We start from the raw sequence: 20,402 nt of genomic DNA, 5'->3' as shown, positions 1-20,402 counted from the left end.
CTTCTAATAGAATTTGTGCTTCTTAGAATTAACTTAAATTACTTAAAAAATTAGAAATTAAGTATTTACATACCTATACTAGAGCTACAATAGCAAGATTTCAAAGTTGTAAGCTTCTAGATAATTTATTTTTCCTGTTTTTATATTCCATAAACAACAAAAATTAATTTTTAAGAGAACACAAATATAAGGCAGTCGTAAGTTAATCTACTATTTGAGTTTTTGTAGGAATTTTAAAACGCTTAATCAATTTAAAAAAGATTTTTTTCATAATTTCAGGTTTAATAAGCTATAACACATTGTAAAAATCAATTATTAATATACATTACGCTTTTACCCCTTAATACCATGATAAATAATTAATATAGAGTAATTGTTTTCCACAAGTAATAGCTAAACGGATTTTGTAATTTGTTTGAATATGTTTTATGTTCAATTACGAATTATCAACTACAGTAACGTTCTTATTCTTGTAGTTAGAACATCATAGCGAAGGTTGTGAAGTACCGGTTTCAAAAGTTAAAAAAAAACTATTCTCTTCAATTTCTTGTAAATTAATGTTTTTGTTTAAGTACGTAGGTCTTTTAACTATCTGCAATATTAATAAACTGTAACACAATTCTAAGGGTAGTAGTGAAGTTACTAGATAAATACTTAGTTTTTAAAGTTTACGTAATTAACACTTAATTCAAGTTAAAAATGCTAGAAAAAGTGATTGTTTCATATTGGGCAGAAAATTATAATTTTTTGACAACTGTATCATAAAAACTAAAGTTGTACGTAGCTTAATTATAGTTATTATCATTTATTTTACATATAAACACATGAAAAAATAATCGGTAATAAGTTTTTCAAATCCCTGACACATTGTATTACATTGTATCGATTTTTGCAGAATGCATTGTAATAAGGTCAATTATTAAAGAAAAGTGTCTTCCATACAGTCAGAAAAATTATTTTTGCTGATTACTTTTTTTTGCTTATAAGTAATTCTTATATTCACTTAAAAAATACAATTAATATTTTATACATCTAAGAAGACATTCGCTTTGAGTGTGTGAAAGTTCATAGTTGTTCAGTCTTAGGGTTGCGAAATTGCGGTTCAGAATTTAAAAATCAAGTTTTGTACGTTATCTTATTTTTTTATTTTTCGAGAAATATAAATCACAATAACTTAAAACGTATAATTAATGTTTTACGTAACAAAAAAATGTTTTGCTTATAGTCTGCAATGGTTTATTATTATTTAATTTAAGGGTCGCGAGATTGTGGTTTGGAATCTAAACATTAAGTTCTGTAAAATGGGCCAAAGATTTCTTACACTATTATTATAGAATATCGAGTTTCCTGAGACATGCATCTTGTTAAGAGTCACAGCCTTTTATTTTATTCGTCAACCTTGTAATAACTTTATAAGTATAATACATGATTCACACGTCTATGAAATCCATTGCTCTAAGTCTACAAGGGCTTATTATTGTATAATTTTAAGCTCGCAAAATTGTGGTTTAGGAGTTAGAAATAAAATTCTGTATATTGGACGTAATATTTGTTACAGTATTATTAAAACATGTTGTGTATTATATGTCATTAGAAAGTGGATAAAGAATTTTTGTCCTCTGACTTAGGATATTTATTTAATTAAACTTAATTAGAACTATAAGGGTTTCAAGATTCTGCAATATTAATAAACCGTAACATAATCCTAAGGGTAGTAATGGAGCCACTGAATAAGAATTTAATTTTCATAGAATACGTAATTAACACTTAATTTGAGTTGAAAATGCCAGAAAAAGAGATCGCTTCATAATAGGGAAAAAAATTATAATCTTTTGACAATAATTGTACTATAAAAATTAGATTTGCACGTGGCTTGATTTTTATTATTATTATTTTTTTTATTTATTCACACATGAAAAAAAATACATTATAAATTTTTTAAATCCCCGACACATTGTATCATATTGCTCCAATATTTGCAGAATGCATTCTAATGAGGTCAATTATTGGAATAAAAAAGTCTCCCATACAGTCAGAGAAATTGTTTTTGCTGATTATTTTCTTTTTTTGCTTATAAGTAACCCTTATATTTACTAAAAAAGTACAATTATTAATTTATACATCCAAGGAGACCTCCGCAGTGAGTGTGCGAAGGTTTATGGTAGTTTAGTTCTAAGGTCGCAAAATTGCGGTTTAATTTTTGAGAATTAAGTTTTGTACGGTATTATTATTTTTTTTATTTTTCGATAAATATGAATTAAAATTACTGATAACGTATAAATAATGTACTACATGACCAAAAAATGTTTTGTTTATAGTCTGCAATAATTTATTATTTTTTAGTTTGAGGGTAGCGAGATTGCGGTTTTGAATCTATATATCAAATTCTGTAAAATAGGCCGAAGATTTCTTAGAGGATTATCATAAAATGTCCCGTTTTCTAAAACATGTATCTTGTTTTAAGTCACGGCCTTTAATTTTTTTTGTTGGCCTTGTAATAATTAAATTACTATTTATTAATATTTTACACATCTAAGAAATTTATTGTTCTAAGTTTGCAAAGGCTTAAAATTACATAATTTTAATGTCACAAAATTGCGATTTAATGTCAGAAAATCAAGTTCTAAATGCTAAAACAAATTTCTAGTAAAAAACAATTGAATTATGTCGTGTAATATATGTTGTTAGAGAAACGACAGAGCATTTTGTTCTCTGTCTAAGGACATTTTTTTAATTTAACTTCATTGCACCTTTCAGTAACTAAGGGACTTGAATATTTCACTTTATAAACATGGACATAAAACAATTAACTAGCTAATAAATACAAAAGTTTAGTATTTTTTGGACAAAAAAACTTTTATTTTTTTAGTTGAGAAACTTCTTTGGCAAAATATTTTTTTATCTTGAATCTTCAATTATTATTAATAAACAAAAATCGTGTTAATTAAACAACTAAAACTGCAAAGGGGTTGCTCAATCACTGTGTAAAATAAAATTATTATTCTTTGTAAAGCGACTCTTGAAACTTATTGGTTTTTCAAACGGACTTTTTTTTGACATGAGAAAAATTGTTTATTTCTTACGAATAAATGTTGAAAAAATGTATCAAGAATTTTGCGTGAGCAAATCATTGAACCATTTTATATTTGTTAAGCTTATTAAATACGTCTTAGTTATTTATAAACGAATAGTGTTCTTAATGTTTTAAAAAGTAAAATAGAATAATTTTGCCATTTCACGAGTTTAGAATCTTGATCAAAATTTAGTCAGTTTTACGTAACAGCGTAAACTAAATGTATAATATTGTTGGCCGTACAAAATACTAAATTAATTCGTTTCATTTACAGAATACAATTAACTGACAAATTTAAATTGCATAACTTGTCGTTAAAATTACGTCTTTATATTATTAGCGGTTGTTTATATTATTAGTGCATTTAATTTCGGGTCGCCAAATAACGCTCTTATCAAACTCTGATCTGCAATTATCATAGATTTGGCGTACGTGGAGGTAATCGCTTTTAATTTTATGTGTTGTTTAACAAACAAATATAGAAGTTTTATTAAGGGGATTTTTAAAAAATTTGTTAAAGCAAGTTGTTGAATCGTACTGATATCTATGGTTCCTATACAATGTATTTAATTACTACAAAAAATTAAGTTTTGTCTCATAAGGATATGAACTTTTTAGAATGTAGTTGATTTATTGTTTTATTTTTATTTTAACCCTTTTACACTGAAAGTTACGTCACAATGCCAAAGTTTGTTAATTTTAGAATTCTGAAAAGCTTAATTTTTGTTTGTTATATCCAATTAACAATAAAACGTAACTCACGACATAGCTCAAATCTTACACTAATGTAAGTTTGTGTAATTTTTCAGTTTTTATAACATATCTCTTACGTTTTTATCCTTAAAAAAAATTAATTATACATCTTTATGTTCCAGAAACTATAACGTTTTATGAAAATTAATCATTAACATTACATTATCTTTAACCCTTTAATATAGTAAAAAATTATTCATATAAGTTATGTTTTCCTCTCAAGTAAAAGCTAAAGAGAATTTGTGATTTGTTTTGATATGTTTTATGTTTAATTACGAACTATCAACTACACTTACATTCTTATTATTGTAGTTACAACATCATTGCGAAGGTTGTAAAATGGCGGTTTCAAAAGTTAAAAAAAAGTTTTAAAAATGTCAGAAAAAGAGATTGTTTCTTGGGCAAAAAATTATAATTTATTGGCAATTGTACTATGAAAACTATGAATAATTATTACAAAAAAAAATTGTCTCCCATACAGTCAATAAAATTATGTTTTCCAATTAATTTTTTTTTTTTGCTTATAAGTTATTCTTATATTTACTTAAAAAGTACAATTAATATTTTATTTATCTAAAAAGACCTTCACTTTGAGTGTGCGAAGGTTCATGGTTTTTTAGTTTTAAGGTTGCAAAATTGCGGTTAAGAATTAGAAAATCAAGCATCGTATGTTATAACTATCCTTTTTATTCTTTAATAAATATAAATTACAATGACTTAAAACGTATAATTGATGTTTAACATAACAAAAAAATGTTTTGCTTATAGCCTGCAATGGTTAATATTTGTTTAATTCAAGGGTCGCGAGATTGTTGTTAGGAATCTAAAAATAAACTTTTGTATAATGGGCCAAAGATTTCTTTCAGTATTATTATAAAATATCATGGTTTCTGAGACATGTATCTTGTTCAGAGTCACAGCTTTTTGTTCTATTTTTAAAACTTGTAATAACTTTATAAGTATAATACATGATTCACATGTCTATGAAATAAATCCATCGCTCTAAGTCTACAAAGGTTTATTATTGTACAATTTTGAGCACGCAAAATTATGGTTTTAAAATTAAAGACAGAGTTCTGTATATTAGACGTAATATTTGTTACAGTATTATCGATATATGTTGTGTATTATATGTCATTAAAAGTGAAGAAAGAATTTTTGTCCTCTCACTTATGACATTTATTAAATTTAACTTAATTGAAACCATAAGGGATCTAAATTTATGCAATATTAATAAACCGTAACATAATTCTACGGGTAGTAATAGAGCCACTGGACAAGAATTTATTTTTCAAAGGTTACGTCATCAACACTTATTTCGAGTTGACAATGACGGAGAAAAAAATTGTTTCATATTGGGCTAAAAATTGTAATTATTTGACCATTGTATCATAAGAATTAAAAATGTACGTGGCTCAATATTGATTATAATTATTTTTTTCATCTATAAACACATAAAAAAATAATTAATTGTCAATTTTCTAAATCCTTGACACATTGTATCATATTGCTCCGATATTTGCAGAATACATTGTAATAAGGTCAATTAATGGAATAAAAGTGTCTTCCATACAGTCAGAGAAATTGTTTTTGCTGATTATTTTCTTTTTTTGCTTATAAGTTACCCTTATATTTACTAAAAAAGTACAATTATTAATTTATACATCCAAGGAGACCTCCGCAGTGAGTGTGCGAAGGTTTATGGTTGTTTAGTTCTAAGGTCGCAAAATTGCGGTTTAATTTTTGAGAATTAAGTTTTGTACGGTATTATTATTTTTTTTATTTTTCGATATATATGAATCACAATTACTTATAACGTATTATTAATGTACTACATGACCAAAAAATGTTTTGCTTATAGTCTGCAAATAATTTATTATTTTTTAGTTCGAGAGTCGCGAGATTGCGGTTTTGAATCTATATATCAAATTCTGTATAATAGTCCGAAGATTTCTTAGAGGATTATCATAAAATGTCCCGTTTCCTGAAACATGTATCTTGTTTTAAGTTACGGCCTTTAATTTTTTTTGTTGGCCTTGTAATAATTAATTTACTATTTAATAATGTTTTACACATCGAAGAAATTTATTGTTCTTAGTTTGCAAAGGCTTAAAATTACATAATTTTAATGTCACGAAATTGCGATTTAATGTCAGAAAATCAAGTTCTAAATGCTAAAACAAATTTCTAGTAAAAAACAATTGAATTATGTCGTGTAATATATGTTGTTAGAGAAACGACAGAGCATTTTGTTCTCTGTCTAAGGACATTTTTTTAATTTAACTTCATTGCACCTTTTAGTAACTCAGGGACTTGAATATTTTAATTTGTTAACATGGACATAAAACAATTAATTAGCTAATAAATATAAAAGTTTAGCATTTTTTAGAAAAAAAATCTTTTATTTACGTAGTTGAGAAGCTTCTCTGGCAAAATATTTTTTTATCTAGAATCTCCAATTATTATTTAAAAACAAAAATCGTGTTAATTAAACAACTACAACTGCAAAGGGGTTGCTTAATCACTGTATTAAATAAAATTATTATTTTTTGTTAAGCGACTCTTGGAACTTATTGGTTTTTCAAACGGACTTTTTTTTTGACATAAAAGAAATTGTTTATTTCTTACGAATAAATGTTAAAAAAATTGTATCAAAAATTTCGCGTGAGCAAATCATTGAACAATTTTATATTTGTTGGGCTCATTAAATACGTCTTAGTTATTTATAAACTAATAGTTTTCTTAATGTTTTAAAAAGTGAAATAATATAATTTTCCCATTTCACGAGTTTAGAATCTTGATCAAAATTTAGTCAGTTTTACGTAACAGCGTAAACTGAATGTATAATATTGTTGGCCGTACAAAATACCAAATTAATTCGTTTTTTTTTTAGAAAACATTTAACTGACAAATTTAAATTGCATAACTTGTCGTTAAAATAACGTGTTTGGATTATTAGTGGTTGTTTATATTATTAGTGCATTTAATTTCGGGTCGCCAAATTACGATCTTATCAAACTCTAATCTGCAATTATCATAGATTTTGCGTACGTGGTGGTAATCGCTTTTATATTTATTTGTTGTTAAACAAACAAATAATAAATTTTTATAAAGGAGATTTTTTAAAAATGATTAAAAGCAAATTGTTGAATCGTACTGATTGTTATGGTTTCTATACGATTTATTTAATTACGACAAAAAATTAAGTTTTGTCATATTCTCATAAGAATATAAATTTTTGAGAATGCAGTTGATTTATCGTTTTATTTTTATTTTAACCCTTTTACACTGAAAATCATGTCACAATGCCAAAGTTTGTTAATTTTAGAATTCTGAAAAGCTTAATTTTTGTTTGTTATATCCAATTAACAATAAAACGTAACTCACGACATAGCTCAAATCTTACACTAATGTAAGTTTGTGTAATTTTTCAGTTTTTATAACATATCTCTTACGTTTTTATCCTTAAAAAAAATTAATTATACATCTTTATGTTCCAGAAACTATAACGTTTTATGAAAATTAATCATTAACATTACATTATCTTTAACCCTTTAATATAGTAAAAAGTTATTCATATAAGTTATGTTTTCCTCTCAAGTAAAAGCTAAAGAGAATTTGTGATTTGTTTTGATATGTTTTATGTTTAATTACGAACTATCAACTACACTTACGTTCTTATTATTGTAGTTACAACATCATTGCGAAGGTTGTAAAATGGCGGTTTCAAAAGTTAAAAAAAAGTTTTAAAAATGTCAGAAAAAGAGATTGTTTCTTGGGCAAAAAATTATAATTTATTGGCAATTGTACTATGAAAGTTGGAGTTGTACGTGGCTTTATTTTATACTATTATAATTTTTTAAATTTATTAACACATAAAAAAAACAAAGATTACAAATTTTTCACATCCCTGACACATTACTTTATATTGTATCGTTATTTGCTGAATTAATTCTAATGAGGATAATTATTACAAAAAAAAATTGTCTCCCATACAGTCAATAAAATTATGTTTTCCAATTAATTTTTTTTTTTTGCTTATAAGTTATTCTTATATTTACTTAAAAAGTACAATTAATATTTTATTTATCTAAAAAAAACTTCACTTTGAGTGTGCGAAGGTTCATGGTTTTTTAGTTTTAAGGTTGCAAAATTGCGGTTAAGAATTAGAAAATCAAGCATCGTATGTTATAACTATCCTTTTTATTCTTTAATAAATATAAATTACAATGACTTAAAACGTATAATTGATGTTTAACATAACAAAAAAATGTTTTGCTTATAGCCTGCAATGGTTAATATTTGTTTAATTCAAGGGTCGCGAGATTGTTGTTAGGAATCTAAAAATAGACTTTTGTATAATGGGCCAAAGATTTCTTTCAGTATTATTATAAAATATCATGGTTTCTGAGACATGTATCTTGTTCAGAGTCACAGCTTTTTGTTCTATTTTTAAAACTTGTAATAACTTTATAAGTATAATACATGATTCACATGTCTATGAAATAAATTCATCGCTCTAAGTCTACAAAGGTTTATTATTGTATAATTTTGAGCACGCAAAATTATGGTTTTAAAATTAAAGACAGAGTTCTGTATATTAGACGTCATATTTGTTACAGTATTATTGATATATGTTGTGTATTATATGTCATTAAAAGTGAAGAAAGAATTTTTGTCCTCTCACTTATGACATTTATTAAATTTAACTGAATTGAAACCATGAGGGATCTAAATTTATGCAATATTAATAAACCGTAACATAATTATAAGGGTAGTAATAGAGCCACTGGACAAGAATTTATTTTTCAAAGGTTACGTCATCAACACTTATTTCGAGTTGACAATGACGGAGAAAAAAATTGTTTCATATTGGGCTAAAAATTGTAATTATTTGACCATTGTATCATAAGAATTAAAAATGTACGTGGCTCAATATTGATTATAATTATTTTTTTCATCTATAAACACATAAAAAAATAATTAATTGTCAATTTTCTAAATCCTTGACACATTGTATCATATTGCTCCGATATTTGCAGAATACATTGTAATAAGGTCAATTAATGGAATAAAAGTGTCTTCCATACAGTCAGAGAAATTGTTTTTGCTGATTATTTTCTTTTTTTGCTTATAAGTTACCCTTATATTTACTAAAAAAGTACAATTATTAATTTATACATCCAAGGAGACCTCCGCAGTGAGTGTGCGAAGGTTTATGGTTGTTTAGTTCTAAGGTCGCAAAATTGCGGTTTAATTTTTGAGAATTAAGTTTTGTACGGTATTATTATTTTTTTTATTTTTCGATATATATGAATCACAATTACTTATAACGTATTATTAATGTACTACATGACCAAAAAATGTTTTGCTTATAGTCTGCAATAATTTATTATTTTTTAGTTCGAGAGTCGCGAGATTGCGGTTTTGAATCTATATATCAAATTCTGTATAATAGTCCGAAGATTTCTTAGAGGATTATCATAAAATGTCCCGTTTCCTGAAACATGTATCTTGTTTTAAGTTACGGCCTTTAATTTTTTTTGTTGGCCTTGTAATAATTAATTTACTATTTAATAATGTTTTACACATCGAAGAAATTTATTGTTCTTAGTTTGCAAAGGCTTAAAATTACATAATTTTAATGTCACGAAATTGCGATTTAATGTCAGAAAATCAAGTTCTAAATGCTAAAACAAATTTCTAGTAAAAAACAATTGAATTATGTCGTGTAATATATGTTGTTAGAGAAACGACAGAGCATTTTGTTCTCTGTCTAAGGACATTTTTTTAATTTAACTTCATTGCACCTTTTAGTAACTCAGGGACTTGAATATTTTAATTTGTTAACATGGACATAAAACAATTAATTAGCTAATAAATATAAAAGTTTAGCATTTTTTAGAAAAAAAATCTTTTATTTACGTAGTTGAGAAGCTTCTCTGGCAAAATATTTTTTTATCTAGAATCTCCAATTATTATTTAAAAACAAAAATCGTGTTAATTAAGCAACTACAACTGCAAAGGGGTTGCTTAATCACTGTATTAAATAAAATTATTATTTTTTGTTAAGCGACTCTTGGAACTCATTGGTTTTTCAAACGGACTTTTTTTTTGACATAAAAGAAATTGTTTATTTCTTACGAATAAATGTTAAAAAAATTGTATCAAAAATTTCGCGTGAGCAAATCATTGAACAATTTTATATTTGTTGGGCTCATTAAATACGTCTTAGTTATTTATAAACAAATAGTTTTCTTAATGTTTTAAAAAGTGAAATAAAATAATTTAACCATTTCACAAGTTTAGAATCTTGATCAAAATTTAGTCAGTTTTACGTAACAGCGTAAACTGAATGTATAATATTGTTGGCCGTACAAAATACCAAATTAATTCGTTTTTTTTTTAGAAAACATTTAACTGACAAATTTAAATTGCATAACTTGTCGTTAAAATAACGTGTTTGGATTATTAGTGGTTGTTTATATTATTTGTGCATTTAATTTCGGGTCGCCAAATTACGATCTTATCAAACTCTAATCTGCAATTATCATAGATTTTGCGTACGTGGTGGTAATCGCTTTTATATTTATTTGTTGTTAAACAAACAAATAATAAACTTTTATGAAGGAGATTTTTTAAAAATGATTAAAAGCAAATTGTTGAATCGTACTGATTGTTATGGTTTCTATACGATTTATTTAATTACGACAAAAAATTAAGTTTTGTCATATTCTCATAAGAATATAAATTTTTGAGAATGCAGTTGATTTATCGTTTTATTTTTATTTTAACCCTTTTACACTGAAAATCATGTCACAATGCCAAAGTTTGTCAATTTTAAAATTCTAAAAAGTTTAATTTTTGTTTGTTATATCCAATTAACAATAAAATGTAGCTCACGACATAGCTCAAATCTTACACTTATCAAAGTTTGTGTAATTTTTCAGTTTTTATAACATATCTCTTACGTTTTTATCCTTAAAAAAAATTTATTGTACATCTGTATGGTCCAGAAACTATAACGTTTTGTGAAAATTAATCATTAACATTACATTATCTTTAACCCTTTAATATAGTAAAAGATTATTCATATAAGTTATGTTTTCCTCTCAAGTAAAAGCTAAAGAGATTTTGTGATTTGTTTTGATATGTTTTATGTTTGCTTACGAACTATCAACTACACTTACGTTTTTATTATTGTAGTTGGAACATCATTGCAAAGGTTGTAAAATGGCAGTTTCAAAAGTTAAAAAAAAGTTTTAAAAATGCCGGAAGAAAAGATTGTTCCTTGGGCAAAAAATTATAATTTTTTGGCAATTGTATTATAAAAATTGAATTTGTACGTGGCTTAATTTTTATTTTTATAATTTTTTAAATTTATTAACACATAAAAAAAACAAAGATTATAAATTTTTCACATCCCTGACACATTACTTTATATTGTATCGTTATTTGCTAAATCAATTCTAATGAGGATAATTATTACAAAAAAAAATTGTCTCCCATATAGTCAATAAAATTATGTTTTCCAATTAATTTTTTATTTTGCTTATAAGTTATTGTTATATTTACTTTAAAAGTACTATTAAAATTGTATACATCTAGAAAGACCTTCGATTTGAGCGTGCGAAGGTTCATGGTTTTTTAGTTTTAAGGTCGCAAAATTGCGGTTAAGAATTAGAAAATCAAGCATTGTATGTTATCGTTATTCTTTTTATTCTTTAATAAATATAAATTGCAATGACTTAAAACGTAAAATTACAGTTGTACATAACAAAAAAATGTTTTGCTTATAGTCTGCAATGGTTAATTTTTGTTTAAATTAAGGGTCGCGAGATTGTGGTTTGGAATGTAAATATAAACTTTTGTATAATGGGCCGAAGATTTCTTACAGTATTATTACAAAAAATCGTGTTTTCTGAGACATGTATCTTGTTCAGAGTCACAGCTTTTTATTCTATTTGTAAACCTTGTAATAACTTTAGAAGTATAATACATGATTCACATGTCTATGAAATAAATCTATCGCTCTAAGTCTACAAAGGTTTATTATTGTATAATTTTGGGCTCGCAAAATTGTGGTTTAGAAATTAAAGACAGAGTTCTGTATATTAGACGTTATATTTATTACAGTATTATTAATGTATGTTGTGTATTATATGTCAATAAAAAGTGGATGAAAAATTTTTGTCCTCTGACTTAGGACATTTATTAAATTTTATTTAATTCGAACCATAAGGGATTAAAGTTTATGCAATAATAATAAACCCCAACATAATCCTAACGAAAGTAATAAAGCCACTGGATAAGAATTTATTTTTTAAAGGTTACGTCATTAACACTTTTTTCGAGTTGACAATGCCGGAGAAAAAAATTGTTTTAAATTGGGCTAAAAATTATAATTATTTGACAATTTTTTTATAAAAATTTAAAATGTACGTGGTCTTATATCAATTATAATTATTTTTTTTATCTATAAACACATGAAAAAATAATTAATTATCAATTTTCTAAATCCTTGACACATTGTATTAAATTGTTTTGATATTTGCAGATTGCATTCTAATGACGTCAATTATTAGAATAAAAGTGTCTCCCATACAGTCAGAGAAATTGTTTTTCCTGATTATTTTTTTTTTTTGCTTATAAGTAACCCTTATATTTACTTAAAAAGTACAATTATTAATTTATACATCTAAGAAGACCTCGGCTTTGTGTGAGCAAAGTTTTTAGATTGTTCAGTTTTAAGGTCGCGTAATTGCGGTTAAAAATTAGAATATCAAGTATTGTATGTTATCATTTTATTTTTTATCTCTCAATAAATATAAATTACAATGACTGTCAACGTTCAACTGATGTTTTACACAACACAAAAATGTTTCGCTTAGTGTCGGCAATGGTTCATTATTGTTTAATTTGAGGGTCGCGAGATTGCGGTTTGGAATCTGAATATAAACTTATGTATAATGGCCCGAAGATTTCTAACAGTATTTTTATGAAATGTCATGTTTTCTGAGACATGTGTTTTGTTCTTAGTCACAGCCTTTTATTTTATTGGTAAACCTTGTAATAATTTCATTAGTGTAACACATGATTTCCACGTCTAAGAAATCTATCGCTCTTAGTCTACAAAGGTTTAATATTGTATGATTTAAAGTCGCACAATTGTGGTTTACAAAATTAAAAAATAAAGTTCTGAATATTACAAAAAATATTTGTTACAGTACTATTAAATTAGGTTGTGTAATATTCGTCATTAAAAAGTGGATGAAGAATTTTTTGTTCACTGACTGAGGACATTAATTCAATTTAACTCAATTGGAAACGTCAGGGTTTCAACTTTCTGCAATATTAATAAACTGTAACACAATTCGAAGGGTAGTATTAAAGTTACTTGATAGGAATTTAGTTTCCGAAGGTTACGTAATCAACACTTAATTTGAGTTGAAAATGCCAGAGAAAGAGATTGTTTTATATTAGGCTAAGAATTGTAATTTTTTGACAATTGCATCATAAAAATTAAAGTTGTACGATGCTTTATATAAATAATTATGTCTTCTTTTATCTACAAACACATAAAAAATAATCGATTATGAATTTTTTAAATCCTTGACACATTGTATTATATTGTATCGATATTTGCAGAATGCATTCTAATGAGGTCAATGATTGGAAAAAAATGTCTCCCATACAGTCAGAGGAAATATTTTTGCTGATTTTTTTTTTTTTTTTGCTAATAAGTCATTCTTATATTTACCTAAAAAGTACAATTAATATCCTATACATCCAAGAAGACCTTTGCTTTAAGTGTGCGAAGGTTTATGGTTGTTCAGTTTTAAGGTTGCGAAATTGCGGTTTAGAATTTAAAAATCAAATTTTGTACGTTATTATTATTATTTTATTTTTTGATGTATATAGATAACAATGACTTAAATCGTATGAATTATGTTCTACATAACAAAAAAATTTGTTGCTTAGAGTCTGCAATGGTTCATTATTGTTTAATTTGAAGGTCGCGAGATTGCGGTTTGGAAACTGAATGTAAACTTCTGTATAATGGGCTAAAGATTTAAAACAGTATTATTTCAAAATTCTTTTTTTTTGAGACATGTATTCTGTTTTAAATCACGGCCTTTAATTTTATTTGTAAACGTTGTAATCATTTAAATACTAAATATTATTATCTTACACATCTAAGAAATTCATTGTTCTAAGTCTGCAAAGGCTTAAAATTATATAATTTTTATGTCACGAAATTGCGATTTAATGTCAGAATATCAAGTTCTGGATAATAAAACAAATTTCTTGTGAAGAATAATCGAATTTTGTCGTGTAATATATGTTGTTAGGGAAATGAAAAAGCATTTTGTTCTCTGTCAAAGGACTTTTTTTTAATTTAACTTCATTGCACCTTTCAGTAACTAAGGAACTTGAAGATTTTAATTTGTTGACATGGACATAAAACAATTAACTAGCTAATAAATACAAAAGTTTAGCATTTCGTGGACAAAAAAACTTTTATTTTCGTAGTTGAGAAACTTCTTTGGCAAAATATTTTTTTATCTTAAATCTTCAATTATTATTAATAAACAAAAATCGTGTTAATTAAACAACTGAAACTGTAAAGGGGTTGCTCAATTACTGTGTAAAATGAAATTATTATTTTTTGCTAAGCGACTCTTGAAACTTATTGGTTTTTCAATCGGACTTTTTTTTGACATGAAAAAAATGTTTTATTTTTTACAAATAAATGCTAAAGAAACGTATTAAATATTTTGCGAAAGTAAATCAATAAACCATTTCATATTTGTTGATTTCATTATATACGTCTAGGTTACTTATAAACGAATAGTTTTTTTAATCTTTTTAAAAGTGAAATGAAATAATTTCGCCAATTCACAGGTTTAGAATCTCGATCAAAATTTAGTCAGTATTACGTAACAGCGTAAACTAAATGTATAATATTGTTGGCCATACAAAATACTAGAATAATTCGTTTCATTTACAGAAAACAATCAACTGACAAATTAAAATTGCATTACTTGTCGTTTAAATTACATCTTTATATTATAAGTGGGCGTTTAAATTATAAGTTCATTTAATTGCGGGTCGCTAAATTACGCTCTTATCAAACTCTAATCTGCAATGATGATAGATTCGGCGTACGTGGAGGTAATCGCTTTTAATTTTATTTGTTGTTTAACAAACAAATAAAAAAGTTTTATTAAGGGGATTTTTTTTTAATTTTCTAAAGCAAGTTGTTAAATTGTACTGATATTTATGGTTCCTATACAATGTATTTAATTCCGACAAAAAATTAAGTTTTGTCTCATAAATATATAAACTTTTCAGAATGCAGTTGATTTATCGTTTTATTTTTATTTCAACCCTTATACACTAAAAATCACGTTACAATGCCAAAGTTTGTTAATTTTAGAATTCCGAAAAGTTTAATTTTTGTTTGTTATATACGATTAACAATAAAATGTAACTCACGACATAGCTTAAATCTTACACTAATGTAAGTTTGTGCAATTTTTCAGTTTTTATAATAATTTTCTTACGTTTTCATCCTTAAAAAAAATTTATTATACATCTGTATGTTTTAGAAACTATAACGTTTTGTGATAATTAATCATTAAAATTACATTATCTTCAACCCTTTAATATAGTAAAAGATTATTCATATAAGTTATGTTTTCCTCTTAAGTAAAAGCTAAAGAGTTTTTGTGATTTGTTTTGATATGTTTCATGTTTGATTACGAACTATCAACTACACTTACGTTCTTATTATTGTAGTTAGACTATCATTGCCAAGGTTGGGAAATGATGGTTTCAACAGTTAAGAAAAAGTTTTAAGAATACCAGAAAAAGAGATTGTTTCTTGGGCTAAAAATTGTAATTTTTTGGCAATTGTATTACAAAAATTGAAGTTGCACGTGGCTTAATTTTTATTACTATAATTTTTTTTTTTATTAACACATGAAAAAAACAAATATTGTGAACTTGTTACATACCTGACACATTACTTTATATTGTATCGTTATTTGCTGAATAAATTCTAATGAGGATAATTATAACAAAAAAAAATTGTCTTTCATACAGTCAATAAAATTATGTTTTTCAATTCATTTTTTTTTTTGCTTATAAGTTATTGTTATATTTACTTAGAAACGTATAATTGATGTTTTACATAACACAAAAATGTTTTGCTTATTGTCGGCAATGGTTCATTATTGTTTAATTCGAGGGTCGCAAGATTGCGGTTTGGAATCTAAATATAAACTTCTGTATAAGGGGCAAAAAATTTCTAACAGTACTTTTATGAAATGTCATGTCTTCTTAGACACGTATTTTGTTCTAAATAACAGCCTTTTATTTTATTTGTAAACCTCAAGATAATTTTATAAGTGTAATACATGATTTACACGTCTAAAAATTCTATCGCTTTAAGTATGCAAAGATTTAATATTGTATGATTTAAAGTCGCACAATTGTGGTTTACAAAATTAAAGATAAAGTTCTGTATATTACAAAAAATATTTGTTACAGTATTATTAAATTAGGTTGTGTGATATATGTTATTAAACAGTGGATGAAGAATTTTTTGTCCACTGACTGAGGACATTAATTCAATTTAACTTAATTAAAAACACATAAAAAAAATAATTGATTATATATTTTTTAAATCCTTGACACATTGTATTATATTGTATTAATATTTGTAAAATGCATTCTAATGAGGTCAATTATTCGAAAAAAAATGTCTGCCATACAGTCAGAGGAATTATTTTTGCCGATTTTTTTTTTCTTCGCTACTAAGTAACCCTTATATTGACTTAAAAAGTACAATTGATATATTATACATCCAAGAAGACCTTTGCTTTGAGTGTGCGAAGGTTCATGGTTGTTCAGTTTTAAGGTCGCGAAATTGCGGTTTAGAAATTAGAAATCAAATTTTGTACGTTATTATTATTTTTCTATTTTTAGATGAATATGAATTACAATGACTTAAAACGTACGTATTATGTTCTACATAACAAAAAAATGTGTTGCTTAGAGTCTGCAATGGTTCATTATTGTTCAATTTCAAGGTCGCGAGATTGCGGTTTGGAATCTGAATATAAACTTCTGTATAATGGGCCGAAGATTTCTATCTGTAGTATTTTAATTTTTTTTTTTTTTTAACATGTGTTTTGTTTTAAGTCACGGCCTTTTATTTTATTTGTAAACGTTGTAATAATTTAAATACTCAATATTATTATTTCACACATCTGAGAAATTCATTGTTCTAATTCTGCAAAGGCTTAAAATTATATAATTTTTATGTCGCGAAATTGCGATTAAATGTCAGAAAATCAAGTTCTGGATGTTAAAACAAATTTCTTGTAAAGAAAAATCGAATTTCGTCGGATAATATATGATGTAAGAGAAATAAGCATTTTGTTCTCTGTCTAAGGACTTTTTTTTTATTTAACTTCATTGCACCTTTTAGTAACTAAGGGACTTAAAGATTTTAATTTGTTGACATGGACATAAAACAATTAATTAGCTAATGAATACAAAAGTTTAGCATTTTTTAGGCAGAAAAACTTTTATTTTCGTAGTTGAAAAACTTCTCTGGCAAAATATTTTTTTATCTTGAATCTCCAATTATTATTCAAAAACAAAAATCGTGTCAATTAAACAACTAAAACTACAAAGGGGTTGCTAAATCACTGTGTAAAAAAGAGTTATTATATTTGTTTAGCGACTTCTGGAGCTTGTTGGTTTTTTAAACGGACTTTTTTTTGACATGAAAACAATATTTTATTTTTACGAATAAATTTTAAAAAGGTATCAAAAATTTTGCGTAAGCAAATCATTAAATCATTTTACATTTGTTGATTTTATTGAATACGTCTTAGTTATTTATAAACAAATAGTTTTCTTAATGTTTTTAAAAGTGAAATAAAATAATTTGGCCAATTCGCGGGTTTAGAATCTCGATCAAAATTTAGTCAGTTTTACGTAACAGCGTAAACTAAATGCATAATATTGTTGGCCATACAAAATACTAGAATAATTTGTTTTATTTACAGAAAACAATTAACTGTCAAATTTAAATTGCATCACTTATCGTTAAAATGACGTCTTTATATTATTAGTGGGCGTATATATTATAAGTGCATTTAATTGCGGGTCGCCAAATTACGCTCTTATCAAACTCTAATCTGCAATTATCATAGATTCTGCGTACGTGGAGGTAGTCGTTTTTTATTTTATTTGTTGTTAAACAAACAAATAATGAAGTTTTATTAAGGGGATATTTTAAAAATTTTTTAAAGCAAGTTGTTTAATCTTACTGATATCTATGGTTCCTGTGAGATGTATTAAATTACGACAAAAAATTAAGTTTTGTCTCATAAGAATATAAACTTTTTAGAATGCAGTTGATTTATTGTTTTATTTTTATTTTAACCCTTTTACACTGAAAATCATGTCACAATGCCAAAGTTTGTCAATTTTTGAATTCTAGAAAGTTTAGATTTGTTTGTTATATTCGATTAACAATAAAATGTAACTCACGACATAGCTCAAATCTTTTACTTATGTAAGTTTGTGTAATTTTTCAGTTCTTATGATAATTCTCTTACGGTTTTATCTTAAAAAAAAATTTATTATACATCTTTATGTTCCAGAAACTATAACTTTTTGTGACAATTAATCATTAACATTACATTATCCTCAACCCTTTAAATAGTAAAAGATTATTCATACAAGTTATGTTTTCCTCTCAAGTAAAAGCTAAAGAGATTTTGTGATTTGTGTTAATATGTTTTATGTTCGATTACGAACGATCAACTACACTTTCGTTCTTATTATTGTAGTTAGAATATCATTGCGAAGGTTGTGAAATGGCGGTTTCAAAAGTTAAATAAAGTTTTAAAAATGCCAGAAAAAGAGATTGTTTCTTGGGCGAAAAATTATAATTTTTTAGCAATTGTATTATAAAAATTGAAGTTGTACGTGGCTTAATTTTTATTATTATAATTTTTTTAATTTATGAACACATGAAAAAAACAAAGTTTATAAATTTTTTACATCCCTGACACATTACTTTATATTGTATCGTTATTTGCTAAATCAATTTTAATGACGATAATTATTACAAAAAAAAATTGTCCCCCATACAGTTAATAAAATTATGTTTTCCAATTAATTTTTTTTTTTTGCTTATAAGTTTTTCTTATATTTACTTAAAAAGTACAATTAATATTTCATACATCTAAAAAGACCTTTGCTTTGAGTGTGCAAAGGTTCATGGCTTTTCAGTTTTAAGGTCGCAAAATTGCGGTTAAGAATTAGAAAACACATATTGTATGTTATCATTATTTCTTTTATTTTTCAACAAATATAAATTACAATGACTTGTACACAAAAATGTTTGGCTTACTGTCTGCAATGGTTCATTATTGTTTAATTTAAGGGTCACAAGATTGCGGTTTGGAATCTGAATATAAACTTTATGTATAATGGCCCGAAGATTTCTAACAGTATTTTTATGAAATGTCATGTTTTCTGAGACATGTGTTTTGTTCTTAGTCACAGCCTTTTATTTTATTGGTAAACCTTGTAATAATTTTATTAGTGTAACACATGATTTACACGTCTAAGAAATCTATTGCTCTAAGTCTACAAAGGTTTAATATTGTATGATTTAAAGTCGCACAAATTGAAGATAAGGTTCTGTATATTAGACAAAATATTTGTTACAGTATTATTAAATTAGGTTGTGTATTATATGTCATTAGAAAGTGGATAAAAAATTTTCGTCCTCTGACTTAGGACATTTATCAAATTTAACCTAATTGGAACCATCAGGGATTTAAGTTTCTGCAATATTAATAAACTGTAACACAATTCAAAGGGTAGTATTAAAGTTACTGGATAGGAATTTTGTTCCCAAAGGTTACGTAATTAACACCTAATTTGAGTTGAAAATGCCAGAAAAAGTGATTGTTTTATATTGGGCTAATAATTATAATTTTTTGACAATTGTATCATAAAAATTATAGTTGCACGTGGCTTAATATAAATAACTAGCAGCCCCCCGTCTTAGCTTCGCCCGAGACTTACTAAATAAAACACCGTAGTGTGTTGACATGTAATGTAAAACATTTTTAGTAAGAAATTCTACACATATTCCTGATGCATCTCAGAACTAAAAACTTTCTATTGAAAACATATTTTTTCGGAATCCATATAGTTTATTTGGTCAAATAATAAGGTATAAAAATTCAAAAAAATTATTATGCTGAAAAGTACCGTGCGTTCTTTATGCCATAAAATAATCGGTGGCCATAAGAAGCCGTTGATTTACAGTTCTTTCTGTGCAATTCACAAAAACGGCTTTTTTTTTAAACTGTTGAGATTTTAAACCCCCAAAAAATTTAAATTAAAAAAAAATTTTTTTTCTCATATCTCACAGTTTTATTACCAGAGCAACAAAGTCCTGGACTTTAATCTCTACATTTTTATTGGCACAAAAACGCAAATATATGTTCTACTCATCAAAAAATCTGAATAGGAT

This window comes from Copidosoma floridanum, unplaced genomic scaffold (genome assembly GCF_036245765.1).
Source record: "Copidosoma floridanum isolate Cflo_tuat_1 unplaced genomic scaffold, Cflo_Japanese_pri ptg000032l, whole genome shotgun sequence".
Lineage (NCBI taxonomy): Eukaryota > Metazoa > Arthropoda > Insecta > Hymenoptera > Encyrtidae > Copidosoma > Copidosoma floridanum.
The sequence above is the reverse complement of the archived record's forward strand: the minus strand, read 5'-3'. Positions refer to the sequence as shown.